The sequence below is a fragment of the Entelurus aequoreus genome, linkage group LG04 (assembly GCF_033978785.1).
Source record: "Entelurus aequoreus isolate RoL-2023_Sb linkage group LG04, RoL_Eaeq_v1.1, whole genome shotgun sequence".
NCBI lineage: Eukaryota > Metazoa > Chordata > Actinopteri > Syngnathiformes > Syngnathidae > Entelurus > Entelurus aequoreus.
Window position 1 is genome coordinate 70,098,968 of NC_084734.1, and position 25,160 is coordinate 70,124,127.

The following is a 25,160-nucleotide window of genomic DNA, read 5'->3' on the forward strand; positions in this document are numbered from 1 at the left end:
GGTCTCCCCTAGAGGGGGGGGTTACCCACATATGCGGTCCTCTCCAAGCTTTCTCATAGTCATTCACATTGACGTCCCACTGGGGTGAGTTTTCCTTGCCCGTATGTGGGCTCTGTACCGAGGATGTCGTTGTGGCTTGTACAGCCCTTTGAGACACTTGTGATTTAGGGCTATATAAATAAACATTGATTGATTGATTGATTGACAACAACAACAACAACAACAACAACAACAACAACAGAGCAACATCAGCAAATACGACATGTACAAATATGATGGTAAAAGTAATAGCAAATAAGCAGTTAGCGAAAATAAAAAATAATACAGAAATGACAATGAGCATTATTACACTAAAAATGGAGCAATATGAATACCAATAGAAATAGTGCTATTGATAATAAACAATACCAATACTTTTCCTTTATTATCAACAATACAATTGTTCAAATGCAACAATACATATACGTAATGATAACTTGAGATACGAAAGAATGCAGAAAAATGGAGGGGAAGAAAGAGAAGCAACCTACATTAACCTTGTAGATTGTTATAGTAACAATAGGTTAAGCTTTGTCAGTGTGCCATGTGTTATACCCAGTTTACCCTAGGGCAACAACGTTAATATATGTTTGATGAAACGTGATTATGTGCATGAGTGTATGTGTGCATATGTACTTGTATATGTACAGTATGTGTATATGTGTGCTTGTACAGTGAATGTATATGTACAGTATGTGTATATGTGTGTTTGTACAGTGAATGTATATGTATAGAATGTGTATGTGTGTGTTTGTACAGTGAATGTATATGTACAGTATGTGTATATGTGTGTTTGTACAGTGAATGTATATGTACAGTATATATATGTGTGTGTTTGTACAGTGAATGTATATGTACAGTATGTGTATGTGTGTGTTTGTACAGTGAGTGTATATGTACAGTATGTGTATATGTATGTTTTTACAGTGAATGTATACGTACTGTATGTGTATACAGTATGTTTGTATAATGAGCGTGCGTGTGGATGTACGAACTTTGAGTGTGTAAATATGTACTGTATTTGTATATGTATGTGGGAGCGTAGGTACCTATGTATGTGTGTATGTATGTATGTGAGTATATGTGAATTTGCATGTACAATACATTTGACTCCCAGTGTGTGCGGGAGCCAGATTACGGCCCCAGCCTCCCCGAGAGCCCATCCTGTTACTTTTTTTAACATGTTATGCATGTTAAGTTAAGTTAAAAGTACCAATGATTGTCACACACACACTCGGTTTGGCGAAATTACTCATCTGTGTATGACATTGTTACAGGAACAGACAGCAGTTTTTGCTTTTTGAGGTTAAAATGTTATATTTTAAGTGGAAACACTTCCTTGTGTTGTCTCGCCTGTAAATTCTTCGTCTGTCAAAAATGTTCAATTACTGTCAGACAATACAGCTTTCATTTCCGAAAGACACAAAGGCCAACATGTTTTCTGCCTCTGACTGTTTAATAGCTAAAAAAGCTTTTTGATTCAGCTTGTTTGTTTGTTAATCGAAGACAAAGCTTCTTTGGTTTTACCACTTGATTATTGCAAATGCATTTCCAATGAATGCTTTCAATGCCGTGAACCCTATAGGTGAATACACATGTTAGGTACAACGTCAGTTACCATTTGGTGTATATGTTATGGACGATTACAAAAAGATAGAAGTAATAATGCACTACTCATAGGACTTTTGCATTTAAATGACATGGCAACATGGACTGGCAAGATAAATTGTGATAAAGCAGTTATTAACGTTCACTCAAGTGATTGATTGCTTCAGTCTGTTTGCAAGTCACATCAACCACTAAGTTAGTTGTCTATGCTCAATTGGTAATGTTGCTCATTTAAGAATGATGTAATGGAATCCTCATGATGGTGCACAAGCTTGCTGTTATTGCTGTATTTCAGCAGTCTATCATATAAGCACGTGTACTTTTCCAGAGTTCCCTGCACCCTAAGGCCCCGTTTACACTGCACACCAAATCTTATTTTTTTGCCTTCAAGTGACACATAAACTATATTTTTTGCCAGTCTAAAGGCTGATCTTGTCCTACCAGATTTATATATATATATATATATATATATATATATATATATATATATATATATATATATATATATATATATATATATATATATATATATATATATATATATATATATATATATATATATATGTATGTGTGGGGAAAAAATCACAAGACTATTTCATCTCTACAGGCCTGTTTCATGAGGGGTTTTCCTCAATCCTCAGGAGATTTTAATGGAAGCATTCACATACCATGGTTTATATAGGGCACAGAGCGGGTGGGTACAGGCAGGCGTGGGGGCGTGGTGATTGACTCATGTGTTACCTAGGAGGTGTTTCCTTCTGTGACGGCATGCTGATACAATTTCGCTGCGCTTGTCGAGGGATGACAAGTCTGGACGGTATATGATAAACAGTTTCTCTTTTATGCATAGGTTGCATCTTTTGTTACCACTGTTGTAAGGTGTGCTGGATGCAAGAATTTGCCATGTTATAGAGTATTCAACATTATTGTCTTTGAGATTCCAAATGTGTTTACTGAGTTCTGTAGTGTTCCGGAGTCTTTTGCATCTGAAAGAAGCCTTGTGATTGTTCCATCTGGTTTTGAATTCTCCCTCAGTTAATCCTACGTATGTGTCGGATGTGTTAGTGTCCTTGCGTATTACCTTTGCTTGGTAAACAACTGATGATTGTAAGCACCCCCCGTTGAGAGGGCAATCAGGTTTCTTGCGGCAGTTACAGTCTTTGTCGATTTTGGAGTCGTTCTGCCTGGTGGTGGGCGGCTCCTTTTCAATTGCTTTATTGTGGTTTGAAATGATTTGTCGCATGTTGTTCATGCAGCTGTAGCTCAATTTAATGTTGTTCTTGTTGAATACTTTTCTTAGGGTGTTGCCTTTGGGGAAGTGTTTGTCGATCAGGGTGAGGAATTTGTGGCCAATATTAGTTGAGACGTTTTTGCTGTATGGGGGGTTGTACCAGATAATGTTGTTTCGTTTTCTGCTCCTTTTTGGTTGGTTTCCTGGCGTGGGTTCGTAGGTGAGGGTGAAGTTGTATCCGCTTTCATCAAGTGCTTTTTGGTACGGGGGGTTGCTTTGTCGAATTCAGCTTTGCTAGATGACAGCATCGATAGTCTTTTATTAATTCCGGTAGGTATTCTTTTCGTGGTGGTGGGTGGGTGGTTGCTGTCATGGTGCACGTATTGGAGTGTTGTGTTGGGTTTCGTGAATGGTTGGTAGCTGTTATTCCTAAGGTTGAAAGTGACGTCGAGGAAGTTGACGGTTTGCTTGTTGGCTTCAATCGTGATCCGTAGACCGTTCTCTTTGAAGATTTGGCATATACGCTTCTTGGTATTCTTGCTGCTCCTTGGCGAGGCGCGACACACTGCCAGTCCGTCATCACGGTAAATACCAAGGTTCAGGTTGAGGCTAGCGAGGGTTGGTATAGTGTTGCGGTACTAATGAATCAAAAACGGTACTATACTCTGTTTGAAAAGTACCGGAGCGTCGTCACGTCGTGTCATTGCTGGTTTTGCGAACAGAGATGCATGTTCGGCAGCGCACACACACGGAGTACTTACAAGCAGACAGTGTGTAGACAGAAAAGGGAGAACGGACGCATTTTGGCCTAAAAACTAAAGATAAAGGTGAAGTTATAACACTGAAACGCCCTCAGGAAGAGATGCTTTAAGACATGGCTAGCTAGCTAGCGACTAAAGTCTAGCCGCAGTCTGCAGTGTTTAAGCTACTTCTAAATCACTATTCCTCATCTCCATGGCAACGAATAAAGTGACTTTCTTACAAGTATCATCCCTGCAGGACGAGGAATAGCTAAACATGCTTCACTACACAACCGTTAACAGCAAGCTACCACCCTGAATATAAACAAATGTGGTGGATCTACACCTGACATCCACTGTAATGATACCAAGTACAATAGCGTATCTAGTCGATATTACTATGATTACATCGATATTTTTTATTGTCACAAAACTTTAGGAAATATGTCCCTAAACACATGAGGACTTTGAATATGACCAATGTATGATCCTGTAACGACTTGGTATCGGATCGATACCTACATTTGTGGTATTATCCAAAACTAATATAAAGTATCCAAAAAACAGAAGAATAAGTGATTATTACATTTTTCATTAGTGTAGATATAACATGTAAAAAGAGAAAGTAAGCAGATATTAACAGTAAATGAGCAAGTGGATTAATAATCCATTTTTACAGCTTGTCCTTCATAATGTTGACAAAATAGAATGATAAATGACACAATATGTTACTGCATACGTCTTCAGCCAAATTAGGAGCCTTTGTTAGTTTACTTACTACTAAAAGACAAGTAGTCTAGTATGTTCACTATTTTATTTAAGGACAAACTTGTTCTTCGATTGCAATAATAAACATATGTTTAATGTACCGTAAGATTTTTTGTTCAAATAAAGCCAATAATGCAATTTTGTGTGGTCCCCCTTATTTAGAAAAGTACCAAAAAGTATCGAAATACATTTTGGTACCGGTACAACATTACTGGAATCTGATAAAGATCACATTTTACTTGCAGTGTAAACAGTCAGATGGACTAAATCTGTTTTTGAAAAAATCTGATTTGGGCCACATTGGCCTGCAGTGTAAACATAGTATGAAATACATAAGACTGGTTAAATGCTTGTAGGTTTTGTCAATACATGACACATACACACTTTGGTGTTGAAAACAGAAACAAATCTATGGATTTGTATTTCCCAACATGGCTAACGGTGTCAAGCTCTTATTTTTACTGCTACTTTAAAAGTCTGATTTCAACTAATTCATCCATTTTCTTCACCCCTGCGGCTCCCACTTCACTTCAAAGGAGAAGAAGACACAGGTGGAGTTCATTGCATATTGAATAGTCGGACACTAATGAGAATTTCAAGGAAATTATGTCTGATGTGAAAGAGAACATTAACTGTAACTCTGATATAGATATGTCCTCTATATAGTACTGATTACAAATGATCATAAATAATCAAATACATTGCGACCAACTCATCAAATCCTAGTCCACCATGTGTTCTTGTTGCTAAAAAGGGTTCGCCTAAATCTAAGTTGCTAACCTTCCTATTTTTGCCAGGAAATCTCGTTTTTGTCCTTCATTACTGGCGTCTTCCTGGTCTCGTTTTTTTTCTTATGTTTTCGTAAATATCTTGATGAATAGGATACTTATTGTCTTAACCTAAAGAAGATCAGGCAGCTGCTCACATATCCTCATACTTTCTGGAACATTGAGGAAGAAATTACATGAGACAGATTGAAAGATTTCTCAAATATAAGCAAAAAATGTGGATTTACACAACATTAGAGTGTTTCTCACTCGTAACTCTAGCCTACACCCATTAGCTGCTATACACGTGTGTGAGAGTGAATAGTTTTGTTAAAAGTGTGATATGGAAAATTGGTTCATGTCCTGTGAAGCCGTTATGTTTTCTGAAGATTAGACACAATTTGTGATAAAAAAGGAAAATCCCTTATTTTACCCATATTCCCAAGAAATTTCCTATGCAGTAGAACCTCTATTTACGAACTTAATTTGTTATTGAACATGTTTTGCCAACCAAAAAGTTCATACAGTGAAGCATAAACATGAATAGTTGTTTCTAGCCTGGATTAAACTACCTATTTTAGTAAAAAAAAAAATTGCACACAATGAAGACACTTAACATACATATTTATATGTATGTATGTATATATATATATATATATATATATATATATATATATATATATATATATATATATATATATATATATATATATATATATATATATATATATATATATATATATATATATATATATATATATATATATATGTATATATATATATATATATATATATATAAACTGCCCCAAGTGGAGGAGTTCAAGTACCTCGGAGACTTGTTCACGAGTGAGGGAAGAGTGGATCGTGAGATCGACAGACGGATCGGTGCGGCGTCTTCAGTAATGCGGATGCTGTATCGATCCTTTGTGGCGAAGAAGGAGCTGAGCCGGAAGGCAAAGCGCTCAATTTACCGGTCGATCTACGTTCCCATCCTCACCTATTGTCATGAGCTTTGGGTTATGACCGAAAGGACAAAATCACGGGTACAAGCGGCCGAAATGAGTTTCCTCCGCCGGGTGGCGTGGCTCTCCCTTAGAGATAGGGTGAGAAGCTCTGCCATCCGGGAGGAGGTCAAAGCAAAGCCGCTGCTCCTCCACATCGAGAGGAGCCAGATGAGGTGGTTCGGGCATCTGGTCAGGATGCCACCCGACCGGTAGGAGGCCACGGGGAAGACCCAGGACGCGTTGGGAAGACTATGTCTCCCAGCTGGCCTGGGAACACCTCAGGATCCCCCGGGAAGAGCTGGACGAAGTGGCTGGGGAGAGGGAAGTCTGGGCTTCTCTGCTTAGGCTGCTGCCCCCGCGACCCGACCTCGGATAGGTGGAGGAAGATGGATATATATATATATATATATATATATATATATATATATATATATATATATATATATATATATATATATATATATATATATATATATATATATATATATATATATACATATATATATATATATACATATACATATATATATATATACATATATGTATGTATGTATTAGGGCTGTCAACGTTAACGCGTTAACACGTGATTAATAAAAATACATTATCACGTTATCAAATATGAATGAAGATTAATCACTTCCGGGTTATGGGTCAACTTGGAAGACGGGCCCATTTGTTACACGGTCTGTGATTGTGAACAGGTACAGTATATTTCGCTTCAAAACAGAACTTTGGATAAAATTAGGGTAACTTGTTGGTATTGCAGCGACGAACGGTTTTATCATCAGCGCACATCAAGTTTTATATACCATTTTAAAAGCCAAACAAGTACCGACAGTATTGCCAATCCTCTTGCCGACTTTTTTTGTAAACAGCTACAAGCGACAAATCTAGTGACTTTTACAGGCGATATTGGAGACATTTTTTTGTGTCTTGGAGACTTTTTTTGTGTCTTAGACACTCTGAGGTTTTATTTTATTTTTTATTTTTTTATTTTTTTTTTGCTTTGTTTTTTATTTCTTGTTTGGCCCAGTACCAATCGATCCACGGACCGGTACCGGGCCGTGGCCCGGTGGTTGGGGACCACTGATTTAAACGGTTCACGGTTCAGTGAAACATTTTTTTAAAAATGTTCCTGTATGACATTATGACTACCCAATTGCATTTGTACCCAAATATTGGGGTATTTTCTTCCGCAAATTGTACTTATGCAAGCAAAAAATAACTGGTGATTAATCATGATTAATCACAAGTTTAGAGTGTGACCAATCTGATTAAAAATAATGACTTGACAGCCCTAATATATATATATATATATATATATATATATATATATATATATATATATATATATATATATATATATATATATATATATATATATATATAAATATATATATATATATATATATATATATATATATATATATATATATATATATATATATATATATATATATATATATATATATATATATATATATATATATATATATATATATATCAAGGTTTCTCTGGTTTATCCGTTATACAGTGCTCAATACCGGGGTAGAGCGCAAATACGTTAGGTCAGGAAAAACACAAAGGCTATTTCATCCCTACAAGCCTGCTCTTCAGGGAATTTTATCAGGGGAACCTGCAAACAGGCTTGTAGGGATGAAAATAGTCTCTGTGTTTTTTCCTGACCTAACGTATATATATATATATATATATATATATATATATAAATATATATATATATATATATATATATATATATATATATATATATATATATATATATATATATATATATATATATATATATATATATATATATATATATATATATATATATATATATAATTTTATTTTCTTATTTTTTTTATAGGTTTCGGCTGCACACGTCTGTTAGCATCAGGTGGACACATTGAAAAATATAAAATATTTACAAAGGTGCTTGTGTTTTTTCACAAATTTAACAAAAGACAGTACCAATGCATAGAGTACATTTTAAAAAAGAAAAATGTTTTTGTAAATGTAATACATTTTTGAATTTCATATACTATAAGGCTTCCTATGTAATGAAGGAGGACTTGTGGACTTCAGCTCTGCCTTCAACACCATCCTCCCTGGACTGCTACGAGACAAGCTCTACCAGCTCAGCGTGCCCGACTCCCTCTGCAGTTGGATTAATGACTTCCTGACAGACCGAAGACAGCACGTACGGCTGGGGAAGATTGTCTCAGACAGTCGAACCACAAACACTGGTACTCCTCAGGGCTGTGTACTCTCCCCCTGGCTCTTCTCCCTGTATACAAACTGCTGCACCTCCAGTCACCAATCCGTAAAACTGCTCAAGTTTGCGGATGACACCACCCTCATCGGGCTCATCTCGAATGGCGATGAGTCCGCCTACAGGAGAGAGGTGGACCGGCTGACGTCCTGGTGCAGCCTCAACAACCTGGAGTTGAACGCCCAGAAAACAGTGGAGATGATCATGGACTTCAGGAAAGTCACAGCCCCACCATCCCCCCTCACCCTGATTGACTCTCCCACCCCCGTCCCCATTGTGGACTCCTTCCGTTTCTTGGGCACCACCATCACCCAGGACCTCAAGTGGGAGCTGACCATCAGCTCCCTCATCAAGAAGGCCCAGCAGAGGATGTACTTCCTGCGGCAGCTGAGGAAACTTAAGGTGCCGACCGAGATGCTGGTGCAGTTTTACTCAGCCATCATAGAGTCCATCCTGACCTCCTCCATCACAGTGTGGTTCCCCGGCGCCACAGTCCAGGATAAGAATAGACTGCAGCGCATCGTACGTGCTGCTGAGAAGGTGATTGGCTGCAAGCTCCCATCCCTCCAGGACTTGTTCTCCTCCAGGACCAGGAGGCGTGTGGGTCGGATCACAGCTGACTCTTCTCACCCTGGACACACACTATTCTCCCCTCTCCCCTCAGGCAGGAGACTACGCTCCATCCAGACCCACAGTTCCCGCCACCTGAACAGTTTTTTCCCCTCGGCCATCAGGCAAATGAACAATAACTCCTAACAGCAGCTCCTTGAATTCCTTGAATCCATTCTAAGTCTATCTGATAGCTCAGTCACAGCTCTTTTTATACCAAATATGTGTTATATGTGTTTTATGTCGCACGTTTGCACCAAGAAAAATTCCTAGTTTGTGAACCCGTTCTCAAACAATGGCAATAAAACGATTCTGATTCTGATTCTGATTCTGATTGTGTGACAAAACAATTAAATGTCATAGTCGAGCAATAGATTGTTTTCGCCTCTATCATGAACTCCTGTCCTTTACCCACCTCTGCTTTCCTTTCACTTGTCCTCCCTGTATTCCTATGAAGCCGGTGAAGTATGCGATCAAAGAGCAATCTTTCCTTCCTCTTTGAGAAACAAAGAGACTAGAGAAACAAAGGCCCCACACAGTCCGTCTGCCACAAATAACCTCTGCATAGATCTACACCGCCTGAAGTCAGCTTATGGCAGCAAGAAAAAAAAGTGAGGGTGGCACATTTGTTTGAGCGAGCATTGTGCATCCTGGCTTTCTATTGTGAACCAGGCAGCTCTTCATTATCTCCTAATCACATCCAAATAACACCACACATATAGAATGACTGGTGAGCAATTGTTGCCTCAAAAACAATAAAACAAGGAAACAGATCAATACAGATACACATACACTGAATTGGAATACAATTAAGAATGGCTGTACCGTATTTTACTGACTATAAGCCGCTATTTTTTTCCCAACGCTTTGAACCCTGCGGCTTATAAAACGGTGCGGCTAATTTATGGATTTTTCTTCGCTAACGGTCATACTGTTTTATATTCAACAAATAGTTTTCAAAATATACCGACAGACATACTGAATAGGGTGTTATAGTTTGTGCTAAGATGCCATATTTTGGAAAAGTTTGCTCACTGCAGGTGCTGTGGGTTGACAATGTAATTCCTGTCTCGCGCCTTGAATCGCAAGTATTCGTCCAGAGCGTTTTCGCTGGAAATTATTTTTTTATCCATCGCGACCCCAAAAGGGACAGGCGGTAGAAAATGGATGGACTCCAAGCAACATGTATATTTTCAACAGTTCATACTTACTTAACCATCCCACGTATGATGTCTGTAGGAGTGTTTTCATGCATATTTGTACGTGCTATTGCAGTGTAATCAAGTTAGCGTCGTTATTGTATATTTTTTCAGTTTCTTAATATCACCAAAACTTCCCTGTGTAGTTATTGAGTCTGTTTGGCTGGTTGGAGAACGAGCTTCCGCAGCTACTCGTTCCATGACGATGAATTATGTTATGTTTGTACAGCCATCTTACTGCTGTGTTACAGGCACCGTTTGGAAACAATTAAGGTATGTAAATAAATATTTACAAAATCTTCCGTACCATTATATATCTGCGATTTATAGTCCGGTTTGGCTAATATATGTAAAAAATAATTTTTCTTCTAAAATTTGGTGGGTGCAGCTTGCAGTAAATTCTGGAAAATTCTGTATTTATCTCTACAAACCACTGTATGAGTTGCTGGCATCAGCACTTAGCATATAATCACCTACTTATTCAAATTTAAGTTATTACCCTACACTTTGAACCGTGCGCTTTGTACAGAGATGCAGCTAATTAATGGGTTTTTCAGGGTTCAAGAGTTTCACATGCCTCCAATAAATGTTGCCTCATCACAGCAGACCAATAAAATTGGCGAACGGTCATGGCAAAGACGCAACAAAATGGATACAATGTCACTTTCAAGCTGAAGGCGTTCGACCTGGCTATCGAAAAAGCATATAGAGCTGCTGCATGGAAACGGAAATCCATTATCGCCAACGTGTTTCAAAAGACTGGACTGCTGTACTTTAAATGAATGAGGGCATATAAAAGGCATCAGGTGCTCTTGGACAGGGCAGAAGCGGAAACTGATGTCAGACGCCACCTAGACCAGTGGTCCCCAACCACCGGGCCACAAGAAATTTAAAAAATATATATATATATATTTTTTTTTTTTTATGAAATCAACATAAAAAACACAATATATACATTATATATCAATATAGATCCATGCAGTCTGCAGGGATACAGTCCGTAAGCACACATGATTGTATTTATTTATGTAAAAAAAAAATATATATATATATATGTATTTTTTTTTTTTAATGAAATCAACATAAAAAACACAATATATACATTATATATCAATATAGATCAATGCAGTCTGCAGGGATACAGTCCGTAAGCACACATGATTGTATTTAATTATGTAAAAAAAAATATATATATTATTTTTTTATTTTTTTTTATGAAATCAACATAAAAAACACAATATATACATTATATGTCAATATAGATCAATACAGTCTGCAGGGATACAGTCTGTAAGCACACATGATTGTATTTATTTATTTATTTATTTATTTATGATTGATTGATTGCCCCCCCCCCCCACCCCACCCCCCCCCCCTCCACCCCCACCGGTCCGTGGGACAAATTTTAAAGCGTTGACCGGTCCGCAGCTACAAAAAGGTTGGGGACCACTGACCTAGACCACTTGTCCATTTTGTTTCGCTGCGGAGCCACTACATGGATCACTTTGTAATGTTTACCCTTTTTTGTGAATTTACCCTTGGCCTGCGGAAAACTTGGACGAACAGACAATTACCAGGAAGACTTGAATTTGATGCGCGTTACCATAAGTATGTCTCAGGGTGTTCAATCGTTCGCAACTGAACTGCTTGGTTTGTCTTGGAAGACACATCGCCGCTCATCCAAAAGGCTTCATTAGTTCGTAATCTAGTCCATCGGTTGGTGCCAAAACCCAAAATATTTACTCTCCAAAAACCAGGAGGGTGTGCCTGGGCAAGGATGGTTTTGGAGTGAGAAAAATAACTGTTTTGATGCAAACGAGCAATCCTACTGTCAAAGCCAACGTTGAAGTTGAAGTGTAAATTCCCCTCTTTAGCATTGAGGTGGCAGAACGATCACAGAGGATCGACTACTACCAGTCCAAAATAGTCGGAATCCACTCTATTCAGTTGTAAACAAACTGCACAAATGGAATTCTGGTCACGGGAGGTGACCAGAATGTTTCCAACTCCTGTTATTTATTGGAGGCTAAATTGCAGAGCCTTTTAGGAATGGTTGAAAGGACAGTGTTGTATGTGGGAGACAGGTGGTGTCGCAGACCACCTACTCTGTTCAGGGATGGTTTTTCAACCTTGACATTTTCAACCTTCCCTCACTTCTTCTTCGTACCATCTGTCCTCCCTGTCCACAATCTGTAAATGTTTGTTCTCAAAGGAGTGTTGTTTCTCCCTGAGGTGCAACTAGACAGTTGAGTCTTGGCCTGAAGAGTTTGCCCGTTTATGCTGTGCCATGTGTTGGCTTAGTGGTTGTTTTGTTTTAAAAACAATACAAAACTTAGCCGATGTTATAGTGGGCAAACTTGATGATGATTCTTCTTGGCTTGTCCCGTTTGAATTTGGATCTCAAGTGATGGCTTCTGTCGATGTCTCAAGCTATCACGTTAATGTTCAACTTATTTTTACTAACTTCCATCACCACTTTATCTGTACCTTCACTGTCATAAACGACCAAACAGTTCCGTCTGGAGTATTGTTCTTGTTCATCTAAAGCAGTGGTGTCAAAGTCAAGACCTGCGGGCCAAATCTAGCCCAACCAAAATGGGGGTGATATGGGTTGTTCTGGGTGCAGCGGTCAAAAGTCTGGCAGCTGCATTTTGTATCGTCTGAAGTCTCTTTAGTGTTGACTTGTTGAAAAGAGTGAAAAAAGAATTGCAATAGTCGATACAAGATTAAATGAACAAGTGAATGATCATTTCGAGATCCAATTTTGACAGCAAATTTCTCACTTTAGAAATATTTCTGAGATGATAAAAAACGTTTTTGGTCAGTTGACGACAGTGATCCTCCAAAGACATTGACTGATCAAACACAACCCCAAGGTTTCTGAGGCTGCTTTTAACAGATGCACCCAGAGCACCAAGCGAGTTCTTGATCAGGGGAATCTTTTTATTGGGAGCAATTATCAGAGTTTCCGTTTTGTTAGAATGTTTCTGGAGGAAATTTGAGGACAACCAGTTTTTGATACAGGATACGCAGATAAAAAGTTAAACTCTGAATCATTGAAGGAGCATAACAGTTGAATATCATCTGCATAGAAATGATAACAAACATTTTTGACACTACTGATCAACCTCCCAAGAGGCATCAGATACAACAAAATAAAACAGGCACCAGAACAGAACCCTGGCCCACACCATATGACAGGTTGGACACATTTATATGAGAAGTAAACCTCTGGAGAACATCACCAGAAAACCAGAAAACCCCATCTCAGATTTGAGGCGAAATATTAGTATACTGTGATCCACAGTATCAAAGGCAGATGTCAAATTGAGTAAAACCAAAACTGTCTAGCGACCAGAGTCAGCCGCCATCATCACGTCACTGGAAACTTTCAAAAGAGCAGTTTCGGTGGAATGAAATGACCTAAAGCCAGATTGGTAGTTATCATACAAATTGTGCTGTTCCAAAAATGAGATTAGCTGCTTAGCTACCAGAGAGAGAAGGGAAGTTTTGATATGGGCCAGTATTTTATAGGCTCCACCGTATCAAGATTAGGTTTTTTAAGAATGGGATTCACCACAGCATGCTTAAAAAAGCTGGGGATCGAGCCAGACTGAAGTGAAAGGTTTATCAATTTTACCACCCAAGGACCAACAACATCAAAAACATTTAAGAACAAACCATGTCCACAGGGTTCGATGTGGGTTTCATTTTGCCCACTAAAACCTGAACTTCCTGTAGGCTGACAGGAGTAAAGGAAGACCATGATGAGCACACAGGGGCTGGTGTAGTGCACAAACTATCCAAGGGATGACTAATACTGGCCCTTATGTCTTGCACTTAGTTCACAAACAAGTTCAGTATGTGTGTGTACACAGGCACCTGAAGAAATGGAGGTGGAACAAGATTTTCAATAGCGTCAAATAAGATTTTAGGGTTTTTTTCATTACGCAAAACAAGATTTCAAAAGAAAGCTGAGCGAGCACTTTTCATCATTTCATTTAGCTCCATTATTATTTCTTTAAAGTAGAGTCTATGAACCTCTAATTTTGTGGCTTTTCCGACAGCTTCTCCTAAAGTTGGAAATGGCTTCATTCATCTATAGACAAAGTTGTTTATAAGAGCCTAAAGTGTTTTTAGCTGGTGCTACTGTGTTCAAAACCGTCGGACAATGATTGAAGTTTGTCATAAATGTATCAACATCATCACAGCTTGCAAAAAAGTCAGGGAAACAAGCAAATTAATTCTAACAAAAATGTTTGGAATATATGTTTATACAGGGGTGTTGCAACTTTTTCAACAAGAGCCACAAAATAAAAAGTCAAAGTATGCATGGGCTGTTTTGATATATTTATATTTTGTCGGAAGAAAGGCTAAAACAAACATTTAAAGACACAAATTAGTGTCAGATTTATGGTGACAAAGTGTACTATTATTAATGATTACAGGGGTACAAAAAGCAGTAAAAAAAAGTAATATAAAAGAGCACGATCAGTTACATTAAGGAGAAACCCTAAATGTTCACTCTTACTTGTGAAAAGTAATCCTCTGTGCCCTGTTTCTCACGGTCCGCCAATTTGTACAAGAATACGGAGCACAATTCTCTAACATCTTCTTCTTTCTTTCTTTTTGTTTTATAACACCACTCTCGGCAGATAGAGGAGGTGCTGGAGATCCTGCAACCAGAGGCCCTTAAAAAACTTAAAAAAATAAATAAATTGCAGAAAAAAATGGTAAATGTGAACATCGAACGCTGGAATACCAAGAGTAAGTAATGAAGATACTAAGATCTAACATTATTATATTGTAGATGTTTACATTTAAGCAATCTCTTTCAGGGAAAGAAACAAGAAAATATGAGAAACTTGTAAACCAGGTATTAGAACTCCAACAGCAGCTCTGTGAGTGAGGTGGTGACTGTCTCTTTTCTAACATCAATCAATCAATCAATCAATCAATGTTTACTTATACAGCCCTAAATCACGAGTGTCTCAAAGGGCTGCACAAGCCACAATGACATCCTCGGCTCAGATCCCACATCAGAGCAAGAAAAACTCCACCCCAATGGGATGACAATGAGAAACCTTGGGTGGACCGCAGATGTGGGGACCCCCAACCCTGGCGACCGGTGCAATGGACGTCCAGTGGATCTAGCATTATAATGGGAGAGTCTAGTCTATAGTGGATCTAACATAATAGTGTGAGAGTCCAGTCCATAGTGGGGCCAGCAGGAGATCATCTTCAGTGGAGACAGGTCAGCAGCGCAGAGACGTCCCCAACTGATGCACAGATGAGTGGTCCACCCTGGGTCCCGACTTTGGACAGCTAGCGCCCATCTGTGGTCACCGAATCTGTGCCCCCCTCTCCACAAAGGAGAGGGGGGCAGAGCAGAAAAGAAACGGCAGATCAACCGGTCTAAAAGGGGGGTCTATTTAACATGTGTTTTCATGTCTTATTTCAACCGGAAACAGCACCAGTAGGGGTTCACTGCATTGCAGCAGCAGCCCATCAACCACTGGCCCAGCTACGGGTAAATAGTGGGCAGATGGGGCTCCGCCACAGTAGGCTATCTATCTAGGAGAAGGTCAAAACCACAGGCATGTATTGCGCCTGGTTCCGCACCGTACACCATCTGAAGCTGTGCAGTTAGGGCGGATGAAGGCTTTAAGCCTGAAACGGCCAGAGTATGGCTGTGAGGAGCTGCGCCCCACAGTCATTATTAATGTGCAATGTATAGCTTCCATGGAGACACAAGACACCGATAATCCTATACTTTAAGCAGCGGGAGTCCGCAGGAGCCACGCAGCGGAGGGTGGTGCTGGTCCTCCCTCGGGATGGCATTATGACAACTCAACCCCAAACCCTTTACTCCAGGGAAGGAGGGTTCAGTCTAATCACAGCTCACTGTCCAATGCACTCTACCATGTATTATGGCAACCTACAACACAAACACAGTGAGGGAAGAGGCGAGGTTGGAAGAACTGGCACGAGGAAAGGGACGTGGAAATCCTAGCAGTCCAGGAGCATAGGAGAGTGCACACGGACCAGCCAATTAACTATCGCAGAGTGGAGGGGTGCACGTTCATCACCTCATCTGCATGGCGTAGTAATGCCCAAGCAGCAACGGGTGGCGTGAGACTCACGGTAAGCCCCCGAGCACGAAAGGCGTAGGGTGCAACCTCATACCAACAGTATTCTTAGTGCCGATTTTCGAGGGAAACCCAGTAACAATGGTCATGAGTGTGTACTCTCTCACCAACATGGCACAGATTGATGAAACGGAAAGGTTCTACGATGACCTAAGAACAGCGATCCACCATTTGCCTGGTCAAAACTTCCGAATAATCCTAGGGTACTTCAATGCGTGACTTGGACCGAAAGACGCACCCTTCATTGCAGAGTCCTACAGCACATTCGACTCTGTAGGCTCTGATCATCGTATGGTGACAAAGTGTACAATTATTAATGATTACTAGGGTAAAAAAAAAAACCCAGTAGAAATGTAATATAAAAGAGCACGATCAGTTACATTAAGGAGAAACCCTTAATGTTCACTCTTACGTGTGAAAAGTAATCCTCGGTTCCCTGTTTCTCACGGTCTGACGATTTATACAAGAATTCGCAGCACAGCGTTGACATCTTCTTCCTTCTTTCTTTTTGTTTTATAACACATCACTCCATATTCTCTACTGCTCACTAGTGTTAGCATATCTGAGTTATTGTGCAAAAATATTGGGGAAACAACTACAAATGTGTGCTCCATTTGCTAACGGTGTTACAGAAAAGATCAATTAGAATAATACAAAGCGTTGGATATAGAGAACATACAAACCCTTTATTTATTGAATCAAAAATATTGTAATTAAACGACTTGATGCTTTTGCAAACAGTTAAAACTATGTACAAAGCAAACTATACTGTAACTTGCTATCCAAGAATGTACAACAATTATTTTCAGCAAACGAGGTGATTTATAACCTTAGAGGAAAATCTATTTTAATACAGTTGTATGTGCGTACAACACTTAAGACCTTATACTCACTTATAGCATATCATTAATTTATTATTTATTTATTCACTGTTCTGTTACAAACAGAGAACAAGGAAATGGGATAAAATTGTTATGATATAAAAAGGGAGAGGATTAAACAAGCTCTGCTTCTTCCTACTTCTTTTCGGACGTGCTGTAATGAAACAACTGGAAATATGTGATGCATTACATTGTATCTTATGCATGTTCAAAATAAACTGAAACTGAAATGTACAAAAGGTTTCAGAAAAAACAACTTACAATGCCCAATAGAAACAGTTTCTCGATTCTTTAAAATAGCCTGAAATTCTCTCAAAGTGATCAGTTCAGTTAACTTCAGATCCTTCTGTAAGGAAACCACAATGACTGTCGGCTCCAGGGTTCCGGAGTCAGCCAGATGGATCGATGCGGTGGTCCCCAACAGGTCGGCAGGAGAAGCAGGTCACGACACTGGACCAAACAGGGCTCAGGACGCTCGACAGCAGTAGCCCTCGGCGCCGGATCTACAGAACCCCGGACGGAAAGGACCCAGGAAGTTCGAGGTTCCGACCTGGATAGACTCCACCTGGCCACCAGATGCAGCAGCACCCCTCAGTGAGCTAAACACCGAACCCAAAAAGCGTCCTCAATCCTTCGGGCAAAATGTTTGTAAAAACACTAAAAGGACTAAAATATTAAAAAGACTAACCATAAATCACGACGCACTCAAGCTGCACACGCAAGCTGCCGTGGATTGGTATTCAAAATCAATACTTTTTAATAACATTGCGTGCCAGTTCTATGATTAACTACATCCATCCATCTATCCATTTTCTACCGCTTGTCCCGCTACATTCCTGCATAAAATAAACAGCTCTGATAAATTTCAGTTTTACTTAAAATAAAACTGGTTTTGTTTACTAAAATTCTACCCGAGAGAGGGCAGTGGCAAGCATGTCTGCAGTATTAAACCTAGTCTCAGTGGTAGCGAAGAAGAAGACGAGATTGTTCAAAGACCACCTTCCTCCTTCATATCGCCGCTACCATAACAATACACTTTCTTTCAATCTGCCAAAAAACATTTATTTAGGTAAAATATCACAAAATAACACATAAAAACATAATGTTTGTTTGTCGGTTAGACAGAATGTGACGCATAGAGGCTATTATAGTGAAACTGCCAACCGAACGTGCGTTATTGGTATGAGAAAAGACTTGACATGTATTGACAAAAATCTCCGATAATAGTGACTTTAGACTTCCTCTCTACAGTCTTTGTTTATGCTGAGCTTGTAGTCCATCTTACTCAAGCAGTTCGAGTGACAATCTACCTTGTATGTTATTAATGCACTCAACTGTAATCCAAACACGGACGTGAAGCTCGTTGCTCTATAAGCTGCAATGCCCGCCCGCAGCGTTCACTCCAGTGATGTCGTCGTCTCATGGCGATTTAAGGTAAAATGGTCTTGTCTTGTCCGGAGAACGACTTGCCATGGCTTTATTTCTGAGATTTCCATAAGGTCCCCCTTTCTTTGTGCAGTTCTGCTGGGTATTTTCGAGCTTGTGGCTCAACAGTAACTGGATGCCATTACACTTTTTCTCAAAGGGTCAAAAACGTTAATCGCGCTTTAAAAAAATGATCGCTGTTAAAGAAACTTATAGTTAAAGCATTATTATTGCAACGGCCCTTTGATATATATATATATATATATATATATATATATATATATATATATATATATATATATATATATATATATATATATATATATATATATATATATATATATATATATATATATATATATATGTATATATATATATATATATATATATATATATATATATATATATATAGGGACGTGTGGCGAAGTTGGTAGAGTGGCTGTGCCAGCAATCGGAGTGTTGCTGGTTACTGGGGTTCAATTCCCACCTTCTACCTTCCTAGTCACGTCTGTTGTGTCCTTGGGCAAGACACTTCACCCTTTGCCTCTGATGGCTGCTGGTTAGCGCCTTGCATGGCAGCTCCCGCCATCAGTGTGTGAATGTGGAAATAGTGTCAAAGCGCTTTGAGTACCTTGAAGGTAGAAAAGCGCTATACAAGTATAACCCATTTATTTATTTATATATATATGTATGTATGTATATATATATATATATATATATATATATATATATATATATATATATATATATATATATATATATATATATATATATATAAGCATTTAAGTCCCATCTTAAAACTCATTTGTATAGTCTAGCCTTTAAATAGACCCCCTTTTTAGACCAGTTGTTCTGCCGTTTCTTTTCTTTTCTGCTCTGCCCCCCTCTCCCTTGTGGAAGGGGGGCACAGGTCCGGTGGCCATGGATGAAGTGCTGGCTGTCCAGAGTCGGTGGACCGCTCGCAGGATGGTTTCCTGCTGGTGTCACGGCCAGAGCACCTTCATCTTTGCGTCCTGACGAGCGCACCGCAGGCCACGCCCACAGGCGCTCTCTCTCCGCTGCGGGCGTGCCTCCTCGCGCCTGGAGACAATTTGCTATCTGCGCACCTGTGTCTAATCAGACAAGTAGCATAAGGACCAGTGGACCCAAGGATCCTCGCAGGAACTTAGTTCTCATATGGTGTACCGTAAGCGACAAGCTTTATGCTCTATCCTTGTTTCCTCTCAGTGGCTTGATCTGTTCCTTTCAGCAGTGTTTTCCGTTGCCCTGGATCTCGACTGCCTCGCTCGCCCCTGGACTCTGACGCCTCTCTCTCGCCCCGGATCACCTGCCTGCCCCATGGACTGCCTCGTTCCTTCGGGTTCGCTCTCGTCAACACTTGGTAACACACACTTCAGCTAACTACACACATAGTCTTACACCACACACTCTTGTATTATGGTCACACACTCCAATCTATAGTTTAGCAGTATTGTTTGTTATTATTATATATACATTGACTATATATATAATAGATTATTGAACATTACTTCCCTCTGGTGTCTGAGCCGTCACCTCCCCTCTGCAAACCATAACAGCTGGCCCCACTATGGACTGGACTCTCACTATTATGTTGGATCCACTATGGACTGGACTTTCACAATATTATGCTAGACCCACTCGACGTCCATTGCCTCCGGTCTCCCCTAGAGGAGGGGGGTGGGGGGGGGGGGGGGGGTCACCCACATCTGCGATCCTCTCCAAGGTTTCTCATAGTCATTCACATTGACATCCCACTGGGTTGTGAGTTTTTCCTTGCCCTTATGTGGGATCTGAACCGAGGTTGTCGTTGTCGCTTGTGCAGCCCTTTGAGACACTTGTGATTTAGGGCTATATAAATAAACATTGATTGATTGATATATACATATGGGAGAGAGATATTTATGTTTTTTTTAAATATATATTTTTTTATTAAGAATCGTTACAAATAAGAATCGCGATTAATTCAAGATTTAAAAAAAACCTACTATTTACCACTTATTATTTGGATCTAAGTAAATCAGGCCCTAAATGTAGATATGCTTGAATAGAGAAGGAATGCCTGGGAGTTGTTAGGCCGAGAAAAGCTACTGTACATATGGCCTTCCCACCTTCTCAGTCAAACCAGACTATCGTCCAATAGTTGCCATATTTAAAAGTAATTTAAAAGAGATATCACCAAAATACAACCCATGGTAATTAAGATGCAGATATAATGACTTTAAGTATTCAACTAATCATGAATCTGAATAGCAAAAGCTCAAAAGTGCAGTGACCAGTGTGCAGTACTACATATCATCACAGAACCAAAGAGCTTTCCAAAGTCAAACAGGTAGTTTGGATCAAAGTTTTTAAAGATTTATCGGGAAAAAAATTTACACACAAAGACATCAAAGGTAAAAACTGTGATAAATATACTGTACTTGTAGGTTTGTGTTATGACACTGACAGCAACATAGGGATCAGCAGACCAGTGAATAGAAAATTGCAGCGTTCAACCTGTCAGATAAATACATTTACAACGCTAAAGTTTGGGCATCAATCTAAGTTTTATGGTGGAAAAGTGTTTGTTGTTTTGTTTTGTTTTGTTTTGTTTTTAAAGCGGCATAGCGACAAGCAGACCCGAAGTCTGAATAAAGGACAGCACAAAGGTTATTCCCTTGATTTTTCCTTTCAGTGGCTGATGGCTGTCTTGTCTACAGAGGTGGGACCAAAAAAAAAACCCCACAATCAGTAGACTTTGACGATCATGTGGTGAGAAGAGGAAGCAGCGCAAACTTCAAGAAAAGGTCTATGTCAGAGCAGTGGCCTAAAATGAGGCAAAATCATGTCATTTTTTCGATTAAAGTGGCAATAGGATTGGTCATTATGATGTTTTTGGTGATGAGCAAGAATAATTATCACATGGACAAAACCCAAAAGTGACAAAGGAATATTAGTTACAGTCAATGGGAAAAGCATAACTGGAGCAGTGGACATAATCTACTCAAGAGTAATGAAGCATCAGAGGGCTTGGAGGGGAAACAAAGAGAGAAGCTGAGATTCCCCAGCCAGTTGAAAAAGCTAAATCATTGCACCTTCAAGAAAGACCTGAATAAGAATGCAATAAAATGTATGTGTTCAGACTAGCAAACTACGAGTCTGTGGGGAGAAATTGGATAATCTTATGTCCTTGGGCTTTTCAAATGGTTTACTCACTTTTGAAGGCCATTAGGGGTTACAGTGAATTATATTCCAATTTCCACTGCAGACAGTCCCATACTGCATGTAGATACTGTCTTTTAAGGGCCAATGCCCCGTATCTACTAAGAAGTTATTAAACAAGGATTTAGTTTACATTCATGGTGTTCTGCAAACTTGTTCTCCCGTTAGAATTCATATATAAATCCGCTTCAACTTTGAAACTTCAATCATTTCTGTTTTATACCGCTATTCTGTAAGCTGGAGCCTATTCCAGCTGACTTTGGGTGAGAGAGGTGGGGCACACTGGATTGGTCAGCAGTCAGTCAAAGGAAACATACTGTAGCTTTTTCTGGCTTGGACAAAATGTGCATGAACTTGTTTTGATGTGGACGGTGTTATCATACATATTTATTGTGTTATTTTGTACAGATAGCAGGGCTGTACACCTAGCTTTATCCCTAGTAGCACTGGTGCTACTAAATGTAAAAATATAGTAGCAATAAAACATTTCTTAAATATCACAATTTCATTATTAAAACTCAAACAAAGTACACATGTGCACTCATACATATAAACACAATGCCATCTCAATTAAAACACAGAGAACATCCCTAAACTGTGCTAACACTGTCACTAACTGTTGGGAGATATGGACCAAAACTCATATCCGATATAGTTCTGACGATAAACTGGCCATAAATGGAAATATCTGTTGACGTGACTAAATATCTCCACCATGCATTGATTTTGGATTTTGGGGACTAATGGGGATTCCAAATACACAAAAACAGGTAACAACAAGTAATAAATGTAGGTTTTGCACAATAGGATCCCAAATTAAGCTGAATATATCAACCTTATGTATGCGCATATGTACTTATGTAAGTGTGTGTGTGTATTAGAGATGCGCGGTGTGCGGACACAACCGCAGAGTCCGCGGATAATCCGCGGGTCGGGCGGATGCATGTCGAAAAAAATAGATTTTAAATAGATTCGGGCGGGTGGCGGTTGAACCAATTCGGAAACATATATACATAGTTAAATGTTGTTACCCACATACGAAAAACAAGCAGCACTCTTTGAAACAGGCGATTGTTCATCAGGCACTGCTGCAGCTGTCACGCCAAATTTCTTCCCCCCTACAAACCCCCCCATTTACTTTCGGGGCTGCGTCCAATAAAGTCACAAAGTTGCCGGGGGTCCTTAACCGGCACGCGACTGTCCTGTTTCGCGCCTGTACAAAAAAAACCAATAATCGATTTCTTCAGATTCCAGCAGCTGTCAAAGACGAAGTATCCTTCCAGCGACGGGCAGTCAAAGCCGAAGTGCTATCGATCGCTGTCAATGACGTAAGAGGAAACATGACCACGGAAGTAAATGGGGGGGGAAATGTTTTTGTAGGGGGAAGACATTTGGCGTGACACAGCACACCACAACACAACACAACACAACAGAGGAAGAAGAAAAAAAGAAAAAGATGGCAACGCCGGCAGCAAACGTGGTACGCGACAAACTAAACAAGGGAATACCAAAGACCAGGGGAAAAAAATAACAATAATAGTCAACACTTTCTTAATGGAAATGACAATAATATTATAATAATGATAAATAATATTATCACGCATTAATATCTCTTAGCCTCTAATGCGTGGCCAAGAGATATCAATGCGTGGCACGCATTGAATGTCTGCTGCATTGGATCAGTCTCCTTTCTTTAACAGGCAAAAGCTTTCTAACCTCACTAATGCCTTGCATCGTCTATATTAGATATATAACAACGGGTGGGTGGCTGGTGGCGGGCGGTTGTGGTTTTGATAAAATGTTAGTTCGGGTGGATGGCGGGTGGATGGCGACTTTTGTGATGCGGTTGCGGATGAAATAATTGCCTATCCGTGCATCTCTAGTGTGTATGTATAAATGTACGTATGCGTGCATGTATAAATATACGTGTGTATGTGCGCATGTATGATTGCATGTACAATATATTTGTCTCCCAGTATGCGTGGGTGCCAAAGTACGACCCCAGCCACCCAGAAAGCCTAACCCAAAACAGCATGTGCGGTACCAAGGGAATAAGGGACCACCAACCCTACGGAGGCAGGCCCAACGTGATGCCAGGCAGGCCAGCAGCAGGCCGTAGACCGATGCGCCCGGCTGAGGACAAGGCCTGGGAGAAACAGGAGACAACTAGCCCTCAAGCTAGCGAGGGACGACAGCACACGTGGGCAGAAAGACGGGACACCCCAACCCACCCCGAGGGGCCCAGATACTCCCTGCAGCCTTACGGAAGGCCCACCAGGGACACCCCCCGACAATCAGATCATCCAGATGATGGCACGACATCAGGCATGAAAGAATAAGTGTCAAAGCGTGAGGGTAGGCCCAGGCCGATATCCAACTAACATGACGACAAACGAAAACGAGCCGGCAAGTCCGTCAGCCCCAACAACCACCACGCGCAGGCGCCGCCACGGACCACCATAGCGGCCACCCCCTCGTACCGGACTCAGCAGCCCCGGGCGCCCGCACCACACGGCACCAAAGACAACCGCTGCAAACCCCCGACAGCCAGCACTACCTCACCAAATCAAAACGACTGCACACCGACAAAACCATGGGGACCAACTAGCTCCAGTCTGCTAGCCAGCCCAAACACCAACATGCAAACAAGATTATCCACTCCCCAATCTAAACCTGCACAAACACACCACCGCACAAATAACCGAGCCACAGCAACCACTCCAAACAAAAAGCTTGCGCTGCCCCCGCACTAAACTATTGATACAAATTTTGACCATCACCGCAGCATCACTCAATGTGCACAAAAAGTACCCACAGACACGCCAAAATCCCCCAACCAAGCTGCACCCAATCCACCACCTAGCCAATTGAGCCATCGAACACGATGAATTTGAAAAGGATTGCAAACATTTATCATCATAAATTCAATTAGTCACTTTAAAAGGAAAATTTAAAAAAATGATTGATGAACACATTAAACATAAAATAAGATGTAAAAAGCATCCAGCTTTGAAAATTCCTATTTTCTTTGAATTTTTCAGAAAACGTATATGAATGTTTTGTTGATGTCACGATACATGTTTAGATCTACTTGGAAAACCTTAAAATACCCTGACATCAAACACACAAACACCTTATCAATGACCTCATAAATGACTTAACAAATGTTGCCAAAGACACTCTTGAAAATATCTTTCATGAAAAGTAGAAACTGTTAAGAGTCAGCGGCACCAAATTTTGTCT

The 25,160-nt window shown here is 39.9% G+C and overlaps 1 pseudogene; it reads left to right on the forward strand.

Annotated features, from left to right (window-relative positions):
* Positions 1-24,256, forward strand: part of LOC133649221 (transcriptional activator protein Pur-alpha-like) — a 66,323-nt pseudogene extending 42,067 nt beyond the window's left edge.
* Positions 24,257-25,160: the final 904 nt, after the last annotated feature.